The sequence below is a fragment of the Polyergus mexicanus genome, unplaced genomic scaffold, assembly GCF_030449975.1.
Source record: "Polyergus mexicanus isolate NDT 795.1 unplaced genomic scaffold, iyPolMexi1.0 SCAF_20, whole genome shotgun sequence".
Taxonomy (NCBI): Eukaryota; Metazoa; Arthropoda; class Insecta; order Hymenoptera; family Formicidae; genus Polyergus; species Polyergus mexicanus.
This window is the reverse complement of record NW_027223340.1, coordinates 3,630,985-3,645,089: the sequence shown is the minus strand read 5'-3', so window position 1 is coordinate 3,645,089 and position 14,105 is coordinate 3,630,985. Positions and strand designations below refer to the sequence as shown.

General features: G+C 45.1%; 1 pseudogene; it reads right to left on the bottom strand.

Moving 5' to 3' along the window:
* Positions 1-14,105, bottom strand: part of LOC138941803 (uncharacterized) — a 128,919-nt pseudogene that overhangs the window by 113,827 nt on the left and 987 nt on the right.

Here is a 14,105-nt window from a genome sequence, read left to right as displayed (position 1 = left end):
ACTTCGTTACATTTTTCGGTAACGAGTAACGAATTTAACAGTTACTTTTATCGTTACTTTTTTCAAATTTTTTGATTTATTTAAGATATTATTCTTGCTATTGTGCGTGATAAAATTTTTATCTTAACCGTAAAGCCGTAAACAAATCGACCAATTAGCATTCTTATTATGTTGTAAAAATGCTTGAATGTGATTGATCAACTTATGGCTCTTGCAGACCAGTGCGATGACGCGACGCGCGATATCCAATGAGAGCTTTATCTTTTCGGAAAAGCAGAGCTCTCATTTACTACCAGTTCTAAGTACCTTGCAACGAAAATTAGAAAATCTCAATAAATCTGACCTTATAGATTGGCATTCATTAGTTGAAGCTATTCAGCAAGGTTTAAATAAAAGGTAACTTATTAATTTGATTAATACATATGTTATTTAATTTTAAATAAGGATTTAATTGAAAAATATTATTTTATTTTAAACTATTGATTCAAAAGTATTAATTTCAATAAAACAAACAATGTCGCTTAATTTACTATATTTGATTTTAGATTTCTTACAATATTTGAAACAAAAGAATTAATAATAGCAGCATGTTTACATCCAAAATTTAAGTTAAACTGGTTAACCGGAGAAAAAAGAAAACGTGCTGAAAATTACTTGGAGGATTTATTGGGAATCCGATCAACTGAAAATTCTTCAAAAGCTGGAAAATCTGACGATCACGATGATTTTTTCATTTTTGAGCAAAAAACGGTGCAAAATGAATCTGAACAAGAAGAATTGCAACGGTTTTTAAAATCAAATAATTGTAATATAGAAATGTTAAACGACTATCCAAAACTTAAAAAACTTTTTATTAAATATAATACAGCTCTACCAAGCAGTGCATCTGTAGAAAAATGTTTAGCATCGGTGGCTCTGTATTAACACCACAAAGAGGGCATTTAAATGATGATACTATGGAGCAACAAATTTTATTAAAAATTAATAAAGAATTTCGATAAAATTTAATCATTTATTTTGTAATAAACCTTGAATGAAATCTTGCTTACAATTTTTTAAAAGTTTTTCTTATGCAAAATAATTTATTAGTTTGTATTGTAAAAAAGTAACGGAAATTGTAACGACTCGTTACTTTTTAGTAACTGTAACGGTAACGAGTTACTTTTTAAAATTAGTAACGAGTAACGGTAACGAGTTACTTTTTAGAAAAAATAACAGTAACGGTAACGAGTTACTTTTATAAAGTAACTTTCCCAACCCTGACTAACACCTATTAGCGACATTATAACACATTTAAAAGAAGCAACTATCCAATTACCTCACGGTTTATATTTTGGTTTCGAAATCCGAAACGATGAATGGTTAGCACTAGAAGAATATATTAAAATAACTGCATACCGTGAAGGATCAATCATATTTACTGTATTGCGATTCCCACTAATCTCACAACCAGTACACGATATAATGAAGGTAACCCCATTACCTACTTACGATCATAAAAATATATTTACGCATGCGGAAATAAACCACGAAATAATCGTAGTTAATAGAGAAGGATTAACGTATATCATAATAACAGAGGACGACTTAAAAAAGTGTATCCAAATAAATTCCAGATACATGTCCGAGAAAACACAATCAATACACCGTATTAATCCAAACACACCGTGCGAAATACAAATGTACTTGCAACCACAAAATCAGAACGAGGCTTGCAAAAGTAAACATGTAATTGCGACAGAAACGATATGGATACCGTTGCAACAGCCACTTACTTGGCTATATTCAACTGTACGCAAACAATCAATAATAATTCAATGCGAAAAATATAACGAGATTAGAAAAGTAATTAAAGGAACAGGGCAAATTACTCTTCAAAATAAATGTAAATTAATAACAACAGAAATGACGATCCAACCAAAAGAAGTCATACAAGGTAGCGAAATAGAAACGTATTTACCGGAAATTAATATTACATTTATACGAGACAATACAGACATACTAGACACGAAACAACAGAATATCGTACAACATTCAGAATTAACAGAATTAAAAAATAAATTAAAAGAGATGAACAACGATTTGCAAGACAATAACGACAAATTCTTCACACAAAAATAATTCGTATATCCTATGGCGACAAGCGGAATAACCACAGTAATTATAATAATATTAATAATTTATACAATTATAAAAAATAAAAAGAAATATACGAAACGACCGTCAGTCAGGATATACGAAGAAAACGAAGCATGTATATCATACGGATTCCCAAGACCCATACTAAAACATAGTTTAAGCACACGATTTTAGAATAAGAAATGATAATATTCATATTATATACGGGGAAAATATTGTACATTAGAATAAGAAGAAATTTTGTTTTGCGAAAAACGTCACTTTCACACCTCCGTTTTTCTTTTTCTTACGGGGGAGGGATGTTATAGCCCGAACAGGCTATACACGAATTATTAAATGTATTATTCTAAATACATATTATTTTATATGATTGCTCAACGTGTAACGCGAATACAGATCACGTTACGAGCGTTGACCGAACAAAGCGCTGACAACGCGAGCCACGCGCGAAGCCCGAGCGACTGTGCAATCATTTCATTGCGAAAACGCGGAAATCAAGGCAAGCGGAAGAAGGACATTACGAAAATGCAACGTAGAAGTCCTACTTAAAAGCGAAATAAAAAAGAATAAAGAAATTGCGAAAGTGCAAGCAAAGAAATCCTACTTAGAACTTCTTAGCTTGCATCCGGATATTGCCAAAATCAAGCGACACGACACACAGCCTTGTCGCTAAACGGCCCCCTCCCGAGAAGCCAAGGGGAGTTAATAAAAAGACCCACCGCTAACGAACGGCGGGCAGTCTTTACCATTAATATTACGCGGGCAGTCTAGATCAATAATTTACATAACGCGCGCAATCTTTATTCCTTTATGCGAGTAATATCGCTAACCGCCGCGAGTGTCAAAGCGAGTGTCAATAATTATTATAATATTGAATAGCCACGCAGTCGGCAGAAATATACACGAAGAAGCGAGAGGCGAGTCTCGAGACCGAAACTCGACTCTAGACACGCGCCCGTTAAGATATCCGCTACCGCGATACGCGACGCGAGTTAATGTGCGGGACTGTGTAATTAATTGTAAGCCAATTTACGAATAAAGCAGATATATATAGTTATTTCAATTACAAAAGTGTCTATCTCTATCATCAATAACCTCCGTGAGCTACTCAGGCGAAGCCCGAATTCCCAAATTCCTCCCGGCAAACGATCCCAATTACCGTGCCTCTCCAGGGAGGCATAACAGTATTATGATTACTTATTTCATTAAAAATAATCCGCTTTATGTCATATTTAGTGTCTATGTAGTATATATGTATATATATATATATATATATCATGCTCCTCGCACATTCGTTTATACGTTCATTCACGCTGCTCTCTCTCTCTCTCTCTCTCTCTCTCGCTCTCTCTCTCTCTCTCTCTCTCTCTCTCTCTCTCTCTCTCTCTCTCTCCTTCTCTCTTTCTCTGCTCGTTCTTTATTGTATTTTTTCTTTTGCATTATTACATTCTCTTAGTTATTCGACTTTTATTCTCGTCTTCCTACTCGATAATAAATATTAATTTAATCTTTAATTTGTTCATCTTTATTTTATAGAGTATAAATGAGATATTGTGTATCTTATAAATAGAAAAAGTATTTAACTATGTGTATTTTTGTATGTACATGTGTTGTATTTAATTATAGTTAAATAGAAAAAGAAAATAACTTATTGTTGTGTATCTCATTTATGCTTTATAAAATTAAAATAAATAAATAAATTTATTTATTTTCATGTAGGGAGACGAGAATAGAAAGAATAAAAGTTGAGCAAATAAAAGAATATCATAATGGGAATAAAAGAATACAATAATGAACAAGCAGAAAGAGAGAGAGAGAGAGAGAGAGAGAGAGAGAGAGAGAGAGAGAGAGAGAGGGAAGCGCGAATGAACGCGTAAGTGAATATGCGAGGAGCATGAAGCTAAGCGATACGTAGTACATAGCGAGCGAGCGATTAGAAAGAGACAGCGTATGATCAGAGAGAAAAGATGCTGCAATAATGTTAGTGCGTACATGTATATTACTCTCACACGCATGAAAGAGACAAAGATAGTACTATTATGTCTGTCCTTGTCATGTAAAATTGCAGCTCCGTCTATTGCAACATCACGCAACTAATCTACTGCTCTGTTTTATTCTTGAGCCTCGATCTCGCACACATACATATGCACGAAAGTTTTATAAACCAAGATCTTTTTTAGTAAGCTTCTAAATACACTTTTAAACATTCACTTATATTCTTTCATGGATTTCCCACTCGGAAATCCATGAAAGAATATAAGTGAATGTTTAAAAGTGTATTTAGAAGCTTAGTAAAAAAGATCTTGGTTTGTCTTATTTTGTACGTACAAACTGCACAACTTTTATATTAAGCAAATATTGTTACGACCTGACGCAAGAAGCCGATAAAAAAACTGTGATTTTTTAGCTTTTCTTTGTTTTTAACATAAAAGCGCAAGGTTCCCATTTTGTTGATGTATATACTTTAATCGTGGAAAAGGATTTCTCATTTCATGTAACCAATAAAAAAATTTCGGTGTACAAAATATGATTATTATGGCCGGTAAAACAGGACAGTTCGGCATCCTCTTAATACATACAATACATACGACCAATACATTTTAATATTAGAACATCTGATTTGAGCAGAATAAAAATAAATTTTGCCAAGTGTAATTTATTAATTATATTATTTTTACGATCGTGCGATTGACTGAAACTTTCGCATCGTGAATGCAATAATTTCGAAAACGTAATAACATATAATACATGCTTTTTAAAATAATAATTATTTATTATAATTAGAAATAGTTATTAATTATGATAAATAATTAATTTTTTTAAGTACGTCATAATGGGTTAATGAGATTCTTGCGATTAAAATGATACCAAACATGACATAAATTGGATTATTTTTAATCAATTATGTATTATGAAATTATGATTATATTTATTTTATTAAAAATTATACGATTTATGTCGTATTTAATGTCATTTTTATCGCAAGAATCTCATTAATTATAATTATATTCATACTAATAACATCCAAAATGTAAGTTTCTATTTTTATTTTATAAAAGATTTATATTTTGTACATAAGGAAAGATCCCCGATGCTGAAGAATCCAGAAAAGCGAGACCAAGAAAGAATGAAGGAGCAAGCGAGATGATAAACATCAAAAAGTTCCGAAGTCTCGCTCGCCAGGCTCTCTTTTGGATGCGGTATACACCGCCAACTTAGGGGTAGCGTGCGCTGTCCGCGCTATCCGTGGCATGGGCCTGCAGGTAGCGCCTCACAAAACCGAAGCGCTATTCATGCATAGGGGGAAGCGTAGGACTTCTCCCCCCGAGGCCTATGTCACGGTGGATGACATCTCCGTCCGGGTGGGAGACCATTTGAAGTACCTTGGTCTCTACCTGGACGCGGCCTGGAGCTTTGGCGAGCACTTTAGGCGCCTGGCCCCCAGGGCGGAGTCGGTGGCACTTAGCCTGAGCCGACTCCTGCCCAATCTCGGGGGCCCGGATGGCCGGGTGCGTCGCCTCTATGCGAACACCGTCCGGGCGGTGGCCCTTTATGGGTCACCAGTGTGGGCGGACGCCCTGATGGCCAATAGGCGCAGCAAGATGCTGCTGCGCCGTGTATTTCGGAGGGTGGCCATCAGGGTGGTCCGCGGATATAGGACGGTGTCGCACACGGCGGCCACATTATTGGCAGGGACGCCGCCCGTCGAGCTCTACGCCGATATGTACGCTTTTGTGTACAGGCGTACGCGGGAGCTCGGCGGGCTAGGCGTGACTTTGACCGCAAAGGTCAAGGCCGCCGTGAGGCTTCAGGCTAGGCGACGCGCTCTGGAGAAGTGGGACGAGCACCTCTCCGACCCCCGTGACAACACGGGGAGGCGCGTCGTCGAGGCCACCCGCCCTCACTTGATCAAGTGGGTCACGAGGGCGGATGGCGAGATGTCATACCGTGCGACACAGGTATTTACAGGCCATGGATGTTTTGGCGCATACCTGTGTCGCATCGGGAAGGAGGACAGCGCGCGCTGCCACCATTGCGACGCGGACGAGGACACGGCGCAGCACACGCTGGAGGTGTGCCCAGCGTGGGCGGAAGAGCGCCGTGCCCTCGTCCAAATAATAGGGGGGGATAATGACTTCTCGCTCTCGAGCATCGTGGGTGTTATGCTCGAGAGCGAGGAGTCCTGGAGGGCGGTCTTCTCCTTCTGCGAGGCAGTAATGCTGCAGAAGGAGGAGGCCGAACGAGAGCGGGAGCGGCTCCCCGGAGGACGCCGGGGAGCTCGCGACCGAGGAGGGGCAGCCGGGGGATCTGGGGGGGGACGCGGGGAGGGCCCACTACGGGCAGGACCCGCGGGCCCCCCGCACCCCCTGGTCAGAGGGGTGCGGCACGTCATCGCCGCGCCCCACGGACCTCCCGGGGTGGGTCGACGGGGGCCGGGGCCACATTGGCCCATGGCGGTCCCGGAAACCCGCCCCAGACAGGGGGGGGGGCGGGAGGGGGGGCCGGGCCACGATCGGTTCCGGCCCCATCAAAGACCTCCTGCGCCAGCGCAGGGCCCCGACGAACTCGGGGGACGTCCGCTGACTCGTCGCGGACGTCTCTCCCGAGGTCGGGCCCGGTGGTCGGAGCCCAGGTGGGGTACCTGGGCCCGACCACGCCCCCGCCGGGACTAACACTGGGAGGGAGGCGAGAGGGGCGGTGGTCCCCCTCTCGCCTAATTAGGGAAGCCGATGCCCACGTCTTAATGTGGGCACTGGGGGAGAGCTAAACTACTCCCCCAGGGGGCTAGGCTTGTGGGCGGGGGGCCTCCCTGAAGTAGTGCATATGCCAGTTTCCAGGGAGGCCCCCAGAAACGCCCGAGAAGACCACCCGGAGGGGTTTTAGTGGGTATTCCCCGGCCGTTTGTTTAGGCCGGGGTGAGTCCCACATAACCCCGCCTCGAACCCCATCGAAGCGGGGTATGCGTAAAAGCATTTCCCCTCCGTCACAAAAAAAAGGCTCTCTTTATCTGTAATCTTTGACGTGTATATGTCACCTTATTATAGAAACTAAAAGTTATATATTTCGCATTTTACATATCTGAAAATAATTGTAATGGATTAATTACATTTTTGTGATTAAAATGACATTAAATATGACATAAAACGGATTATTTTTAATGAAATAAGTAATTATAATTTTAATTACATAATTGATTAAAAATTATCCGATTTCGTGTTTGGTATCATTTTAATCGGTGAAATATCATTAATTCATTGTAATTATTTTAAATAAGCGCAAAAAACAAAAATTTTACAGTATATGTAACGCGAGAGACTATAGAAAAAGCGAGCCTCGCGAGCGAGACTTCGGTAGTCTTTAATATTAGCTATCTCGCTTGCTTCTCATTCCTTCTCTGTCTCTCTCTTTCTCTACTTATTCTTTATTGTATTCTTTCATTCCCATTATTATAATCTTTTATTTGTTCGACTTTTATTCTTTCTATTCTTGTTTTCCTACAGGATAATAAATTAATTTATTCATCTTTATTTTATAAAGCATAAATAAGATATTGTATATTTTATAAATAAAAAAAGTATTATGTATGTGTGCGTGTTTTTTTTGTATGTGTATGTATTGTATTTAACAATAGTGGAAGGTAATTATGTATTGTATTAACTATAATAAAATAAAAAAAGAAAATAATTTGTATTGTACAATATATCTCATTTATGCTGTGTAAAATAAAAATAAATAAATATATTTATTTATTTTTATGTAGGGATACGAGAATAGAAAGAATAAAAGAAATAGCAATAATTAAAAAGAAATAGCATAGTTGAGGAAATAAAAGAATATAATAATGGGAATAAAAGAATACAATAATGAACGAGCAGAGAGAGAGAGAGAGAGAGAGGGGGGGAGGGGGGAGAGAGGGAGACAGAGAGAGAGAGAGAAGCGCGAGTGGACGCGTAAGTGAATATGCGAGGAGCATGAAGCTAAGCGATATGTAGTACATAGCGAGCGAGCGATTAGAAAGAGCGTATAATCGAAAAAGAAAAGATACTGCAATAATGTTAATGCGTATATGTATATTACACTCACACAGATGAAAGAAACAAAGATAGTACGATTATGTCTGTCCTTGTCATGTAAGATTGCAACTCTGCCTATCGATATCACGCAACTAATCTGCTGCTCTGTTTTACTCTTGAGCCAACTTCCGTTGCGGCCTTGGTCGAGTACGGACGTGTTCACGTAATGCGTGTGTCCTTTGGACCTTATTTTTGAATTCTATTCTCCTCTTCTAAAGAGGAATTCTTTCTGTAGTATCCTATGAGTAACTCGCATCTAAATAAAATTTTTGATACTAACCCACAACTTGATATCTACAACATTAGCACTATTTATATTCATCGACTTGGCCGTGTGGGCCTGTGTATCTCAGGCCCGGTGCCATTCACAAGAAGAAGAAGAAGAAGAAGAAGAAGAAGTTACTCTTGAGCCTCCATCTCGCACATACACATATGCATGAAAGTTTTGCATCGTAAAATCTTTTTTATAAAGCTTCTAAACTTATTTCTCTAAGTTCACTTATACTTTTTAATGAAATGCCAAGTGCGGTGTTTACTGATTAGGCACATGCAGATTACAAATTTTTTATATTAAGTAAATGTTGACGGCAGAAGCCGATAACAAAACTGTAATTTTTTTTCATATTTCATACAAAATCATAAACTCCGCACTTCGTTATTATATATATTTTAATCATGGAAAGGATTTGTTGATATCTATAATCAATAAAAATATTTTGTATTTTAACTAATATTTGTATTTTGTCGGTAAAACAAACGACCTGTACATTCCCTTAAGCGTTATAGAAAAAATGGTGCAGGACTTTTTCTTACAATTTGATCCATTCTATTTCCACCTTTCGTTTGATCACTTACTTGTCGAACACTCTGTATATACATATATATGTATACATATATACAGGATATTTGATAATAGTCGCCCTACCAGTAATGTACAGGTAGAGCGGATTAAACGAGAAATTAATGAGAAATTAATGAGAAATTAATTTTAAAAAATCAGTCTATCCACGCGAGTATTACCGCGCGGTGAGAAAAGATGGCCTATATGAGCGGTATTGATATGTGGTTGCTAAGACGCGAGAATCCATCGTTATGTATTGCTTGTACCTTTTTTTTTTTTTGTTACGAAGGGGGAAATGCTTTTACGCATACCCCGCCCCGATGGGGAATCGAGGCGGGGTTATGTGGGACTTCCCCCGACCTGACGGTCGAGGGACTACCCACTAAAACCCCCTCCGGGTTGTCCATCCCTGGCTTTATCGGGGACCTCTCCGGAAACTGGCATCTGCACTACTTCAGAGAGGCCCCCTGCCAGTAGTCACGGATGACAACCGTCATGCTGGGGAGGAAATATTTCCTCCCCAGAGTCCCCATTCTTATATGGGGACATCCTCCCTACGGCACCCTGCTGGAGGGGGAGGAGGACTAGGAGGAAGAAAACCTTCCACCTCCATATCCTCCGTCCCTCCGCCCCCCATGGTGCCATCCCCCGTAGTCGGATGGGGATCCGCCGCCTCCGTCGCGGCGGATGGGTCAGTCTCCTGCGGCTGGCCCAGGGCCCCTTGCGACGCACCGGGCCCCCCCCCCTCCTTTCCCTCGCGGCGCGGGGAGGGGCACAACCCCTTGCCCCCACGCAATGATCTGACGGCCTCCCCAGGTCCGCACAAACGGGACAACTGGGGACCTTCGCCGGACACCTCGATGCGGGGTGTCCGGGTGTGCCACACCTGTAGCACAACCCGGACCGATCCCGACCCTCCGTGCAGTGCTGCCTGACGTGGCCGATCGCCAGGCAGCGGTAGCAGCGCAGGGGGCGGGCGCGAAGCACCTCCACCTGTGCCCATGCCCACCCCACGCGCACCCTCCCGGCAGCCGCCACCCTCCTTACGAGGGCAACGGGTGCCCGAACCCACACGGTCCCCGGGCCGGACGCGGGCCTCCGGATCTCTCCGATCCGAAGACCCCCGCCCGTCGGTCCCCCGAGGGCCGTGAGGGCCCGCCTAACTTCCTCCAGGGTAACCGAGCTGTCCAGCCCTCTAAGTCGCATCTCCGCGAACTTAGAGGGCCGGGCAACCCGGACCCCTGTCCCCTCCAAGACCCCCCTGAGGCTTTCCGCGAGCCTGTCCGCGAGCTCGTCGGACGTGGGGGGTTCAGGGTCCTCCTCTCGGACCCTCGCCGGTCTGGGAACCTCGATGAGGGTCCCCCCATTCGCGGCGCTCCTCACGCGAGTGTCGGCGATGCCCAGTCCCGAGAGGTCGATGCACTCCCGGGCCCTGGCCATCGCCGCCCCGACGGTAAGCCCCGCACCCTCCGGCGCCGACAGCAAAACCGCTGCCGGCCCCGGAGGCCGGGGCCTCCGTCCCTTCGCCCTCCCGATCTGCGCCGTCCGCGCAGGGGCGGCACCTCTCCTCCCTCCACCGGGAGGCCCACCGGTCCCCGGGGGAGGGGCGGAGGCGAGGGGGAACCCCTGTGGGTCCCACGCCCGCCCCCCCTCCTCCGCACCACCCGCACCCACGCCTCCCCCGCTTGCGCGGAAGGAGGCGCCGCAGGCGGCGCTTGCTGGGCCCGGTCGGGAATAGCGGGAGAGGCCTCAGCCATCCTCCCACTTCCCCTCCGGGATCCGCCCCTCTCGGGCTGCTGGGCCCGGTCGGGGTAAGCGGGGGGGGCCGGAGCCCCTCCCCCACCCCCCTACCGGAACTTGGCCTTCTGCGGCCGCTGGGCCGGGCCGCAGCCTCCATCCCACCGCCCCGCCCGGACTTGCCGCCGGTCCCTCCTCCGCCCCCGATCCGCCCGAGCGCGGACATGAGGCGCTCCTCAACGCGTCTTAGGCCAGAAGGGCCTCCACCTGGGCCACCGAGAGGGGCCCCGAATGCCCCCCCGTGCCCGCCTCCTCCATATCCATCCTCATCCCCCCGCCATACCGGGGGGAAGTAGGGATGGAGGCCCTCGGGGAGTCCCCGAGGGTCCTGCGGGCCTTACCGCGCGCAGAAACCCCCAGGACTGACTCCGCGGAGCCCTCCTTATCCCCTCGGGTAGGGGTCCCCGGGGGAGGGGAGCCCGCCGCCGCGAAGGCCCCTTTCGGGACCCCCCCCAACGGGGAGCCCCCCCCCGACGCCCCCACCGTCGTCGCCCCCCAAGGGCCGCAAGGTCCTGAGGACCTTCGACGGGGGACTCCTCCCGTCCGGGGGGGTTGCCTCAGGGCGTGGCACCTGGCCCCCCCTCAGAATCGCGACCTCCTCCCTCAACGCCGCGATCTCGCTCTCGCAGGCGGACAATCTCCTCCTCAGCCACTCGTTGGCCGAACGGAGGAGGCCCACCTGCGAGTCCTCGCCGGTCCCGGTCCGGCTAAGGAGCTCCGCGCAGTACGCCTTCACCCTGACCGCCGTGAGGCGCATGCCGCGCTTAAAAGTCCCCTTGAGGTTACTGGAGACAGACACCATTCGCTCCAGCTCCCCAAGGGACTCGCGCGCTCTCCTCTCGATCTCCGCCGCCGTGAGGTCCCGGGCCTGCTCGGCCACCTCGTGCTCCGAAGGCAGCGAGCGGGTGCCTTGGGTCTCCGGGGGAACGAACCCAACCTGCAGGGAGCGCTCCTCCTCGAGAACCCTCAGCTCCCGCTCCTTTGCCGCCGCGAGGCGCTCTATCGCCTCCGCCCTACCGACGTATTCACCCGTCGTCGGTGGGCGTCCTCTCTTCCTCCTGGCCAAGGCGGCCAACTCCATGTCCTCGGACCGAATCGGAGAGACACTGCGGCTCCTCACGTCCGTGCCAAGGTCCAGGCTCGAGCTCGATGGAGTCCTCGTCCTGAGCCTTTCCACCTCGGTGGTCCTCCTGGTCACCCGCCGGGCTTCCGCCTCCTGCCTCCGCGCGGCCCTCGAGGGAGTACCCACCCTGGAGCCCCCGGATGCACCCCCGGCACTCGCCCCACGTTCTTCGGGGGGAATCCACCTTCCCTTGCGGGTGTAGTACTCGGCGAGGAACCCTTTGAGTAACCGACTCTCCCCGCTGTCATCCTCCGGAGTGGCTATCTCGTTGGCGTACTTGAGGTACTCATCGGCTGTCGAGTTGCCGATCTCGGAATCTCCTAAGTACCTCGGCAGCCGATCCAATACGACCACCGGGGATCTCCTCGTCTTCCTCTTCTCGCCGCTCGGTGGTTTAGCGGCCTCTGTTTCTGGGGATGGGGGTATCCCTTCCTGCGGGATATCCTCCACCTCCACATCCATCGCGCTCCCAACGTCCACCTCGGCGGTAGTCCGTTCCCCGGCCGTGCCCGTCGGCAACACGGCCGGTAGCCCATCGTCGGATGACGACCTAGGAGTGGCTGGGACGATACCACTCCTCTGCCGTTCCAAGGTACCCGAACCCTTGGCGTTCGCTCTCTTCTTTGTGGACATTTCATCTGTAACAAAGAATTGGTTAGATTTCGGGGTTTCCTTCCCCTAGGACGGTTGGCTCCACCAGACCTAACGAGCCCGTCCTGCCCGGCTTTTTTCAAGAGGTGTGCTCCTCCTTTGGCTGGCTCTTAGATCCCTTCCACTTCTCGCACAGGGCGGGAAGCTTCAGGGGAGCCCTCCCACCACATCAAGGTGGCCAGCCGTCGAGAGGGATGTATTGCTTGTACCTAACTGTTGTCATTTGTAAAGCACTCCTTCCAAAACTTTGTCGCGCGCCTACTTTTGAGTTGTCTCTTCTTGCTGCGAGCTTATACTCGCTGATTGGTGAATCTTTTTTAATTAATTTCTCAATAGTTATTACAAAACTCGCAAAATGGTAAAGGACTTTCCTGCTCGGTTTAACCCGCTCTACCTGCATATTACGGGTGGGGCGATTATTATCAGACACCCTGTATAAACATATATGTATTGTATATACAATATATTATATGTAATATATAACTATATTTCAAAATTCAAAATTTCCACACACTTATGTGAACTAAAACAAAATATACATAAAAACGTCACACAACAAATAAATATTACCGTGATTAGCATTAACCGCTATTACCAGTGAAATTGCTTGAATAATGACAAATATTTTGTACATGCTTATTGGAGCATGGAAGTATTTCATAGTGCATTTTGATGGTAATGGATATTCCAATATGATTTCCTCGTCCGTTACGTTTTGGTTTCTTCCGCCATGGTTCATAAAAGGTGTTACCGTATATATTGTAATAACAAAATAAGAGAAGATCAGCAGAGGAAATGAAATAATTCTTGCTGCAAGTGCATGTTTTCGCATAATGATACGTTCTTCTACATTCTCAATCATCAGGTAATCGTTTACAGCTGATTTGTAGCTGTTAATTAAGTTGTTAGCATAAATGCGGAACTATGTTATTTTTAGTATACCAAGTATTCCGCAAAAGCATAATATAATGCAGTCTATGTTTTTCTCCGCGCTATTGCAGCCCATGCATAATTCAATAAGAGGTAAGATCAACACTAGGATCTGTTGATATATTAATTTGTATATAAAGTTTCGTATTTAGAAATACATCTCGATGTTAGTTTGACAGATTGTATAAGCATGTATATTTAAATATAAATATATGAGCATAATAATTTTTCTCTCTCCCATTTCTTCTCTTTTTTTATATTTATGTCTCCATCTATTTATTTAGCTATCTCTTTATCTAGCATGTCTCTATCTATTTATTATGTCTCTATTTATTTATATATCTATCTATTTATCTATTAATATTTTTTTATTTATAAAATTTAATGCAGAGAAAGTATTTTCATTTTTGACGTAAAATATATAAATAATGCTTAATAAAAGAAGGTTAATAAAATAATGTGATAAAAGTACGTGATAAAAGTTGTACAAATATTTTTCCCGCTCCAAAATATAACACAACAATTAGTACTCTGCGTTGATACCACTGCT